Source organism: Haematobia irritans, chromosome 2, assembly GCF_050003625.1.
Source record: "Haematobia irritans isolate KBUSLIRL chromosome 2, ASM5000362v1, whole genome shotgun sequence".
Taxonomy (NCBI): Eukaryota; Metazoa; Arthropoda; class Insecta; order Diptera; family Muscidae; genus Haematobia; species Haematobia irritans.
In genome coordinates this window covers 229,021,008-229,033,812 of record NC_134398.1, presented here as the reverse complement: position 1 = coordinate 229,033,812, position 12,805 = coordinate 229,021,008, and the positions used below count along the sequence as shown (strand labels likewise).

The 12,805-nt window shown below is 38.4% G+C and overlaps 1 long non-coding RNA gene across 1 annotated transcript in view; it reads right to left on the bottom strand.

Annotated features, from left to right (window-relative positions):
- The window catches only part of LOC142227279 (uncharacterized), a 41,660-nt gene that overhangs the window by 11,132 nt on the left and 17,723 nt on the right, over positions 1–12,805 (bottom strand). The gene's annotated exons all lie outside the window — the stretch shown is intronic.

Here is a 12,805-nt window from a genome sequence, read left to right as displayed (position 1 = left end):
AAAGTTTCTATAAACAAATTTTTGTGAGAACTTTTTCTATAGAAATAAAATTTTGACAATAAATTCTATAGAAATAAAATTTTGAGCAAAAAATTCCACAGAAATAAAATTTTGAGAAATTTTTTTATAGAAATAATATTTTGAAAAAAAAAATTTCTATAAAAATACAATTTTGACAAAATGTTCTATAGAAATTAAATTTTTCTACAGGAATAAAGTTTACCACACATTGTTAAAGATCAAGCCTTGCCGGCTTCTAATTTCCTCCTCTAGAGCCACCAAAATGTAAAAAATTATTACAAATTGTGTTGAGTGAAAATGTCCTACATTGTGGCCCTACGTCCCTACAAGACGCTAAATATTAGAAAACCCCTACATATAGGGAATTTCCCCTACTTCTAGCAACACTGGCTGTGTTGATATTGCACCTACGGAGTTAGTATGCCACTAATATTGAGTCCATTATTAAAAAAGAGAAAATCATTAAATTAGTGTGGGTAATAAATACAAATTTGTAAAAATCGAGCAATATTCTTATGTAAGAGCTACAAGTACGTATAAGTACGATCGGCTAGTACATCAAAATTTGAAATTCGAGTAACATTGGTTAATAAATAAGAGTACTATGGCCAAATTTGGGAAAATCGAGCGATGCATATATATGGAAGCTATATCTAAATCTGAACCAATTTGCATATTATTTTGCGGGTTTGATTAATACCACAAAAGGTTACCTTGTGCAAGATTTGAGTACGATCAGTTAAGAATTGAGGCCTGTATGGTCAAACATAGGGTTATTAAGGTCGAATTTTTCAATACATATATGGGAGCTATATCTACATCTGAACCGATTTCGATGAAATTTTGCACATATAGTTAGTACTATAGAGGACTGGATCTAGCCAACTTTTAGTAAGATCGGTTAATAAATAAGGGTTCTATGACCAAATTTGGGAAAATCGGGCTATACATATATATGGGAGCTATATCTAAATCTGAACCGATTTCGATGATTTTTTGAACATATAGTTAGTGCTACAGAAGACTACATTTACCCAAATTTGAGTAAGACCGGTTGATAAATAAGGGTTTTTATGGCCAAATTTGGGAAAATCGGGCGATACATATATATGAGAGCTATATCTAAATCTGAATCGATTTAGATGAAATTTTGCAGACTTGAAGGGCGATGGAAAAGATTACCTTTTGCCAAATTTGGTGACGATCCGTTTGAAAAAACGCGCAACGTGACCCCATTTGTCGAAATCGGGCGATACATATATATGGAAGCTATATCTAAATTTGATCCGATTTCTTCCAAATTCAATAGCGTTCGTCTTTGTGCCCAAAAAACTCCCTGTACCAAATTTCATCAAAATCGGTTAATAATTGCGATCGGAATCCTGTGAACAACAAATACATGGACAGACGGACGGACACCAAGCGCTAGATCGACTCAGGAGGTGATTCTGAGTCGATCGGTATATATTTTATGGGGTCTAAAATCAATATTTCTGGTAGGCACATTTTTTGGCCGATCAAACTTATTATACCCTGACCACTATGTGGTTTATGGTATAAAAAAATACTACTATTAGACACATTTTTACACTAAGAATGTGACATTTTTGACATCATCAAATATAAATATTTTGAGTGCATAAATCGTTTTTTGGCGCATGAAGGGATTTCACGGCATATATTTGTCAATAGTCCGAAGAAGACTCCTCAGTAGATTTGACGAATTTCTATGATATATAAATAAAGAAAAAACGAATTTGAATTTCCAATCTATTTCAAACAATCTCTATGGCAATAACAGTTTGAGAGAGATTGTGAGAATAGTGATAACAAGAGAGTGATTCAGAATTTTCTCGGCATTTTCTCTTTCAAATTATCTCCTTAAAAATAACGGTTTGAGAGAGATACAGAGGAGAATGGTTCTAACAAGAGAGTGAGTTAAAATAATTACAAAGATTCTCTGTCAAACTATCTCCTTTCCAACTATCCCCTTAAAAATAACGGTTTGAGAGAGATACAGAGGAGAATGGTTCTAACAAGAGAGTGAGTTAAAATAATCACAAAGTTTCTCTGTCAAACTATCTCCTTGGATATAACGGTTTGAAAGATATTAAGAGAATAGTGCTAACAAGAGAGTGACTTAAAATAATGAAAATAATCGGAATTTGTAATGTACAAGTAAATGATAGAAAAAATGATGACGGATGTAGAGTGGTTAGGGTTGGTTGTTTTGTTTATTAAAACAATTAGATGTATTTTCAATTTTTTGGTAAATAAATATTTAGATCAACAAAAAATTTCTGTATTTTTTTTTGTGGCTGCTCCAATAGAGATTCCATACAAAAAATGAACCATTTTGTACACCCTCAAAAAATCGCTTCTGTAACATATACCTCAAACACATTTTGCTTCAAGCATATATATTTTCAGGATTGGTCCAAACAAAATATTATGTATCACCTTAGGGCATACACTGGTACTAAAAAATTTTAATGAAATTTTCTTTGTGTGGATATATTTTTAAAGCGCCAATTGGTCACTTCCATTATTTTACTTGCAGCCTACTCTCTAGGTCTCTCTTTCTAAACACATATATGTTTCTAGGCTATTTCCAAATTAATATATGTTTGCATCTAAGCATATTATATTTACAAACATTTTATGTCCCAAACATAATATGTTCTAACATATTAACATATATGTCCCAAACATGTTATGCTAGTTTATGAACATTATATGCTTGCACTTAAAAATATTGTGTTAAAAAATTTTAGTTCCAAACATATAATTTTTACACCTAAACATATGAAAAACAGTCTTTTTCGTCCGTATACACATTCTCAATTTTCTCACAAATATGCCAAACTCCTACAGTTCGGTAGGGATTCACATAATCAACTGTGACTGACCGTAATATCTTTTGTGAGAAATTCAGTCAAACCTCTCACGGCGGTCGTCCAAATTTTGAAACCTCTCGAACATGGACACAAAAACAAGGGACAATTTTCATGGGGACACCTCTCAAATTTGGACAAACTTTAGGCAACCGTAAGTGTCCACTGTGTAGTGAAGTTCTAGATAAAAATATAAACCCACAAAATGCTTGACGAAATTATTAAGGGGTTTCATCTTAAATATATCGATTTCCCATTTACAAAATTACATATAAATACTGCCAACACCGAGAGTTCTGAAGACAAAACCTTATTGCTTCTGCTTCGTATTAATAAAACGACTTTTTTAATTTTGTCCATTTTAAGCCCACTCATGTGTTGGTTGCTTGGTTAGTGTCAATGATATGATTTTTAACTTCCTGATGGCTTATTTATTATTTGCTTAGGGTCCACCAAAAACCAGTCCCCCCAGCATATCGACTTGCAATTCATTCTTCAACCAAGTCAGCCAAGAATTTTGTTCGATAAAACAAAATCTGCATACCTAGATATGGATGGGACTGGATTGTCTACTAGTACTCCATTTATGCAAAACCGCTACAGTACATCTGTGACAGTTAGGCACGCAGGCAGTCAATCTTCTTCGAAGTGGGGCGTTTTGTATTTTCTGTTTTCAGTTTTTAGCGGCATCATTTCGGATGACTTTAATTTAAATGTTGACTATTTTGTCTCGTTTGAGATATGGTTTTCATTAAGAAGACATTAAGCAAAAAAGCAAAACAAACCTATTTTCGTTTGTCTTGGTTCTTTTCATTTTGAGATTCTTGTTTCCTACGCATTTGTCTCAGTGAGGTTCTTAATATTTGTGGTTGGTTTAATTTTTGGTTTGGTCAAGATATTATCAAGGTGCTTGGTTCATTTTGTTCTTTTTTAAATATCAAGGTTAAATTGCATTTCAATATCATTATGGTTCGAATTGTCATGGCTCGCATACAAGATACACGCTTACCAATACGGTGTCATTTCGATTTATATATGACCCCAAACAATCCTTTTAAATACCTTCAGGAATGTGTAAAACATTCATACGGAGGATTGGTGAAAACTAGTTGCATGACTTTCTGTATCAATTCAAGAATGTCGGTCCGTCCGGATGAGCGCTGATTGATTGAAACGAAAACACTACAAGGAATGTTTTTTTTCGTGGTACCAGTTCATAGTTCAATTCGACCATTTTGACTATGGCGATACTGTAGTTATGAGTCTATGCAATATCATGGTGAAAGCCCACTCCACTTCATCCCCCACTGGGGTCGTTTTACCTTCAATTTAGAGACGAATCGGTTCAATATTTCGGCCTAATACAACTCTGACATCTTTCTCCCTTCTAAGCAAACTGTGAAAGCAGACAATAACCGACGGTGACGGTAAGTTTTGAAACGTGCTAAGAAATTCATTTCTGATGCAGTGCAACCTCTGAGAAGTGGACACTCATATTCGCCTAAATTTTGTCCACAGAGATGTCCAGTTATTAGAGGATAATTTTAATGAGTTAATAAAGCTAACGTCTTTAGATAACTGTCCACTTGTGAGAGGTTCCAGTTTTCAGAGAGTCCAAGTTTGTCAGGTTTCACTGTACATAGTAAAAAATTGAGGCCTAAAGGGTGATACGGTCAAAATTTGGTCAATATAAACTTGACGTATTTCTTTCAATTTTGCATTTAAAAAACCTGTACACCCCTCATTTTGAAGGTGTGTGTGTAGAAGTTGCTCCTATTTTGATTTTGGAATTCACTCTTCAGTTGTCAAAATGCCGTCCAAGCAAGAAGAGCAGCGTATCAAAATTTTGCTCGCGCAGCCCGAAAATCCGAGCTACTCGCACGCAAAGCTGGCAAAATCGCTAAAAGTTGCCAAATCAACCGTTACAAATGTAATTAAAGTTTTTGGGGAACGTTTGTCGATAGCCAGGAAGTCTGGATCGGGGGGAAATCGAAAACCGGAAGCCGCTGAGACGACAAAGAGAGTTGCCGGTAGTTTCAAGCGAAACCGTAACCTCTCTCTCCGAGATGCCGCAAATAAGCTGGATGTATCGTCTACAACCGTGCATCGAGCCAAAAAACGAGCCGGACTATCGACTTACAAGATGGTAGTGACTCCAAATCGCGATGATAAACAAAATACGACGGCCAAAGCGCGATCCCGGAGGCTGTACACGACGATGCTGACGAAGTTTGACTGCGTGGTAATGGACGACGAAACCTACGTCAAAGCCGTCTACAAGCAGCTTCCGGGACAGGAGTTTTATACGGCAAAAGCAAGGGGAAAGGTAGCAGATATTTTCAAGCACATAAAACTGTCAAAGTTCGCAAAGAAATATCTGGTTTGGCAAGCCATCTGTACCTGTGGCTTGAAAAGCAGCATTTTCATAGCTTCCGGGACTGTCAACCAAGAAATTTACGTAAAAGAGTGTTTGAATAAACATCTGCTGCTTCTTTTCCTGAAGAAACACGGTTGTTCCGTACTGTTTTGGCCGGATTTGGCATCTTGCCATTACGGTAAAAAGGCAATGGAGTGGTACGCCGCCAACAACGTGCAGGTGGTTCCCAAGGACAAGAACCCTCCCAACACGCCAGAGCTCCGCTATTGTCAAGCGGAACCTAAAGAAGACCAAAAAAACTGCTAAGGACGAGCAGCAGTTCAAGGCAAACTGGCTTTCTGCGGCGAAGAAGGTGGACAAGGTGGCTGTACAAAATCTGATGGCAGGTGTCAAGCGTGAGGCCCGGCAATGAGTTCTTGTGATCTACAGTTCCAGCACTTAATTCCCCGCAGTTGAAGTTCCCCATTCAGATCTGAGAATCTACAATCCTACCATTGAGTTCTTCGGACCCACAGTACTCCCACTGAGTTCTGTGAATCTACAGTTGCACAAATACAAATTCTTCAGATTTACTGTTCCACCACTGGATTCTTTCAATTTACAGTTCCGCACACTGGAATCTGAGGATACACTGTCAGTCCACTGAACTCTTCAGAACTTCAGACAATTCTCACGCTCAGTTCTAAGGTTCTACAGGTACATAATTCCCACTCTGAGTTCTGAAGAACTCCACTTCCACCAATGAATTCTTCGAACTTACATTTCCCCCATTAAGTACTCAAGATCTACAGTTGCACAACTGAATCGCCACATCTATGTTCTGTGGACTGTTCTACCATTGGATTCTTCCATTTTACAGTTCCACACAATGGAATCTGAAGATTTACAATCCCTTTACTGAATTCTTCGGAACTGAGTTCTGTGGATCTACAGTTATCCAACTAAATTCTTTGGAATTACATTTCTCCCAATTGTCATTTGAGAATCTATATTCCTACCACTGAATGGTGGGATTACACGGAAAAACTAATTCCTCAATGAGTTTCTAAAGATCTACAGTTCCACCACTGAATTCGTCCCATTAACAGTTTTCCCAACCGTATTTTAGTTATTCTTATCCGTAATCTTTAGAATTATTGTTCCACAGACTCGGATCTGAGGATTTCAATGAGTTCCACCATTGAGTTCTGAGGATCCACAGTTCCATGGACCTAAAATTCCACCGCTGTGCTGTGAAGATCTATGGTTCTACCACTGAATTCTTTGAATTTAGGGCGTTTTCGTTTCGCAAAAAATATGTTGCCTTGGTGTTACACTACGTTTTCCCTCATTGCATATTCGACCAAATTATAGTGTCATTCCAAAGTTATTGTTAATTCATAATAATATGAGGGATGCAGGATCCAAAATCTATGACAGTATCCTTTATATTTAGCAATCAATTTCGAGAATGTTGCACCTTTTTTCCCAATCGAAATCGCCATTACATTTCTTCTACTTACAGTTCGCCCACTAAACTTTTCGGATTTACAGTTCCCCACACAGAGTTCTGAAAATCTAAAGTTCTATCACTGTTCCCATGGATTTACAATACCGCTCTGAGTTCTTCTTATGTACAGTTCCTCGAATGAATTCTTTGTATTTACAGTTCCCCATGCTACAGTTGCATCACTAAGTTTTGAATATCTAGACTTCCAATTTCGGAGATATACAATTCTGAAGATCTACAGTTCCACCACTGTTCTGTTATAGTTTCCCGGATCTAGAGTTTTAACACTGAGATCTTCGTTCCCCCTCTCAGTTCTACTAATGAATCCTTCGTATTTACAAGCCCCCAAGCTAGGATCTGAGGATATACAGTTCCACCATTGAGTTTTGGGGATCTAGAATTCCATGGACCTACAATCCCACCGTCAAATTCTTCGGATTTACAATTCCTCCACTGAGTTCAGCGGATCTACAGTTCGCTAACTAAATTCAGAATAACAGTTCCCCACACTTCCATTTAATTTCTGAAGATCTAAAGTTCCATCGATCACAGCTAGCACCGAACCAGGATCTATTAAAGCACCCGAACAACTGTAATCCAAAGAGGTTGTCACAATAAAAAATAGTGCGCAAAACACTGGGAAATTGTTTGGACTCAACAGAAGCATGCGCGATTAAGATGCCCGATGAAGTAATAGACGGACATACGACATATATAGGTAGATTCCGGACGGACCAATGGACTGACGGAGTGAGCGTCTGTAATTCCTGACGGAATTGTCCTTGCCTGGACGTGTGTGCTCCCGCACACCCAGTATTTCTTATACTGTCCACCCACGTCACTAATAGACACTCAATAGTTTCCTTATGAAAAAATGTAACATATTCAGATGAAACACGAACGCGAAAGATCATTTGTTTTAGAATATTCGTGATGTACTCAGACATTCTGTTTCATTTGACAAATCATAGCACGTTCTGCAGATTAAAGTGTGAGCTATTCAGGAGTCTGACGATTGTGAGAACGCCATCACTAGACTTTCCGCGGTTGAATTATGGTGAAATTACAGTAGGACATCAACGGATAGGAAGCCACCGTGATGCAATGGTTAGCATGCTCGCCTTGCATACACAAGGTCGTGGGTTCGATTCCTGCTTCGACCGAACACCAAAAAGTTTTTCAGCGGTGGATTATCCCACCTCCCTGGTGACATTTTTGAGTGTTTCAATGCTTCTCTAAGTGGTTTCGCTGCAATGTGGAACGCCGTTCGGACTAGGCTATAAAAAGGAGGTCCATTGCCATTGAGCTTAACATGGAATCGGGCAGCACTCACCACTGTGATATCACAATGGACTGAATAGTCCAAGTGAGCCTGATACATCGGGCTGCCACCTAACCTAACCAATCGTTGCTCATTAGTTTAAGTACACTGATGAAAGGGTTCTTATGAAAACAATTTTTAATCTTTGGATCAGCAACGGCTTTGGAAGTATAGCCAGACAATGGGTGATGGACCCAGATTCTTTTGCCGAACCCTAGTATTAGTACAACAGGCTGAAGTCCGAGCGATAACGGTATGGGACGAATGTCGCACCGTTCACGAATTACATTTCCAATTTTCAACAATAATGTTTACAATTCTAAGCTCGTTTCTCCCATTCATTGTGCTACACTCATTATAGTTTCATTGATTCCATGTTGATTGTTCTTACTTGAAATGGTCATATTAGCTAATCACTTCCTTAATAGAAGCTATTTTAGATTTCGATTAAACCCAGAATCGAGTAACTGTTTTCCAACAAAAATCCAATTTGGAATTGTGCTAGAGATTTACAACAACGACCAGCAAATTTCATACGAAATGCTCACTTCTCGTCGAAATGGAAGAATTGTGTGAAATACATTGGCTATGGATAGCTTACAAGCAGCAGGCAAACAGAAAAGCAACTCATTGCTCTGCTTAGCTATTCTATTGTTTGATGAAAGCCAATGTGAACTTGATTTGATGATAATCATTTGCGCAGATGACAACTGCGTATCAGGAAGCAAATCGAAAAAAAATGCAATGCAAAGAGAAGCAGAATACCAGCTTATATATGGTTTACTGGCATGGATAGCTTCTTTAGCTTTCATGAGATGTGGGGAGGGGGGAGCTGGCATGGCTAACAAAGCCCCATATTAAATGCGATTTGTAGGAAAACTGCATACAAATCTAAGTCTAAACTTGAAGAGCGTAACAGAACAGAAGCTGGCAAACGCTTAATAATAAAAGTCTGTCGAAAACAAATAGCTCCTCATTTTTGTAACGAAGCCGTCAGCATTGGTAGGCGCCGACGTTATTGGCAAAGCTGGCGGCAGAGGAAATGCATTGACAGCATGAACTTGTAATCTAAAGCCAAACAACAACCACGACACAAAACAGCAAAAAAAAAAAACAACAAAAATCAAATATTATTGCCATTGTTTTTCTTGTTGTTGTGATTTATTTCCATTTCAGAGTGTAATTAGTTTTAATAGGATTTTAGAGAGAGAACACAAAAAGTAGGCATTTGTGTGGTTGTGCTTTTTGCTTCAAAGAAATCCATGAATGTGGAGAGATTTGTTGATGAGGATGGAAAATTTTCAGAATGTTAGGGAAGCTCTTTTTGTTTTTGGCCCTTGAGAAGGGTTAATGAGAGGGAGTGAGCGAGAGGATGAGAGAAATTGAAAGGGGAGGAAAGCTAAATTTGACAGTCCATTGTGATACCACATTGGTGAACTTCTCTCTTATCACTGAGTGCTGCCCGATTCCATGTTAAGCTCAATGACAAGGGACCTCCTTTTTATAGCCGAGTCCGAACGGCGTTCCACATTGCAGTGAAACCACTTAGAGAAGCTTTGTAACCCTCAGAAATGTCACTAGCATTACTGAGGTAGGATAATCCACCGCTGAAAAACTTTTGGTGTTCGGTCGAAGCAGGAATCGAAACCACGACCTTGTGTATGCAAGGCGGGCATGCTAACCATTGCACCACGGTGGCTCCCTAACACAAGTAGGTGTAAGGCCTATTGCTTTGCAGCACAAATTAAGGGGGGTGAATCGAGTTGCCACTTTTCTAGTATTTATGTTGGATTCTTCGGTTCAGATAGGGATGGTAGCTGTTGACTTACGAGTGCATGAAGCGCTGGGATATCAACTCTAGGCAGTCGTCCTCCTTTTCCACTAATTACTGGTGTTCTACTGGTCGATCAAATGCGTGATGGAAACAATGTTCATTCTCACATTGTATCTCTGAGAGATTCAAGTGATTCCCTAGGAGGGATGACTTCTGCAGTAAACAATAATTTCCTTTACCAGGATTCGGTGTGTTAGGAGGCAGTGATGCCTTTCTGACAGCAGTCTTAAATCAATCTGAATCTCTTACCCAGGTTTAGTGGCGAACCTCAGAGTTTTGAATTGTTTGGATATGGAGACCGATCATCTCGTTCAAGCATCTATAACCATTTCGAGGAATTGACGTAACTCTACCAAATGCATTCAGATTGTAGTAGGCGCAAGATCCGTTCAGTCCAGGTTATTCATCTTGGATTTCCGTGTATCAGAACTGAGAAGTCGTTGTTCAAAGAGACACGCCAAGTTGTAGGTGAGAAACCCCACATTTGGTGGGTCTAGGGCTTTGTTTTCCCATGCTTTTGTTTCTCTCTTCACAGTTTGTGAGAAAGCACTCATGTGCTGGCTCGATGACTTTGATGTTCCATGCTCTTGTTTCTCTCTCATTAAAGTTTATGAAATTTCACTCTTGAATTGTGGCCCGCCATTAGTTTAGGCTCAGATTCGGCTATGTATTCCTATTCATATTGGATGTCACCGTGGTGCATTGGTTACAAAGAGTCCTTTCATACAAAGAGAAATGGATTCAATCACAGTTTCGACCAAACACCATCGTGGTTTATCCCCTCTCAGTAAAGCTGGTGACATTTCTGCGAGTTTCAACGTTTCCCTGAATGTTCTCACCGTAATGTGATACGCCATTCAGTAGTCTTGGGCAAAATCGTTCACCGTAGTGATTCGGATTCATCGTTCCTTTTGTACAAAGGAACTAGTTCCTTCAAATCGTTCCTCTTCGTTCCGGCTTTTTATATTTGTCATCACAAAAATTAAGAAAATAAATAAATTCAAATTTGCAATGACTGTATCCTAAAAGAATTTTTTTGTGTTTGTGAAAACAAAAAAACCAATGATCCTATTAAATATCATCTTGCCAATATACACAGGCGCCAAAATGAACGAATTTGCATATAGTTACTGTCAAAAAAAAGTAAAAAAATCAAAATGCGATCCGCGGAGTGATGGAGTGCAAATTGAAAATAAATGACAAAAGGAACGATGAGAGCGATAGAGATGGAACTAGTGACAATCGTTCCTTTTAGTGAACCTTTCATTGGAACTAGTTCATTCCGGAACGACACAAGACTACCATTCAGACTCGACTCTAAACAGGAGGCCCCTTGTCATTGAGCTCAATCTTGAATCGGGCTGTACTAAGTGATAAGAGAGAAGTTCACCAGTATGGTATCACAATAGATTGAATAGTCTAAGTTAGTCTAAAATAACGCGCTGTCACTATACCTAACCTATTCCTATTCGAGCGAAATTCATGCTTATATTTAGCCAAAGTAAGGTGTTCTAATAACTCGACTATTTAAACTGTCTTTAGTTTTTTTTTTAAGAGGGGTAGAAAAAAATCCTGGATGCACGATCCTCCCATGTGTGTAGGTTTTGAAAATTTCTCCAAAGTCTTCAGCATTTTCGAAGCAAGAGCATGTTTGCCAGTGACCGTTGGGATTTCGGAGAAGTCCTCCAGATGATCACACTATCACTCACCCTTTATAGGACCGATTTCTTTGGCTTGTATACTAGATTCGGGCGGGATTTGTCTAAGGATCTCTCTCCTCCCAATTTCCAACTTTGATGACTCCAAGGGGGAAATTTCAATGGATTTCGGACATCTAGCATGCTTTAGTGTAACTTTTGCTTTTTATTCTCAGGTGGGAGTGGTGTGTTCAAAAACTTGTCTTCGGTAGGTGAGATTTAGTTACGGGCGCGTGCACGCAGAGAAGGAATATGATCACCCCAACCATGTTTCAAGAGCAAAATGTTACTTTTTCACGGAAAACATGTAACCTGTTCGTCGATACCATGTTATTTTCTCGCAAATTATGTATCTGATTTCGGAAAGCATGTTATGTTTGACATGGTACATGGTCGCCGTGAAGAAGCAATATGGTGCTCCTGAAATATGTTTGAGGTGATCATATTCCTTCTCTGGGTGTGGTATCAATAGGGGTGTATACGCCATATGGAAATCCTTCTTTCTGGAAGTCTACTACTTTGTACTATATATGTTACAAAGCAATGTCACAGAACAATATTTCAGATAGACATCGACTTTCCCATTGACCCATTTTGGTCTCGGAGAATTATGGCTACTTAGGCAATAAACAATAATACTTAAATCCATTATTTCAGCAATGTTACACATTGTATTACTTATAGAATTCGTCTGCGATACGCACCCAAAAGCTATGGAATAAAATGCGGATGCATTCTTCAAAATTGCACTATCCATCCCCCTCTGCTGCTCTGGGTTGGCTACTGATTTTGCGCACACTTTTGTGACAATCGCCATGAAAATCAAATCAGACAGCCGGGTCTACGAATAGCAACGTCTGTTGAATTTAATTCAGGGAACTGGCATTCATCCAAACTCACTCACTTACTTACCAACCAGCCAGGTTCTAGCCAACGAACCAACCTTTTTCGATGACAAATGGCTCTATTGATAGCTGTTGTGTCGTGACAACAATAAACGTTCCCATTATTAGTACTGGTTATTATGATGGTGATATGCAATGGAAGTAGTCAATAGTCGATGGAAATCTTGGAACTTTGAATATGGTGAAATCGAAAATAGCTTAGAACACTGACATAAAGAATTGTTCATCGACATTTTAGGAAATTGATTGAAAGTGAGAGTTGAAGAA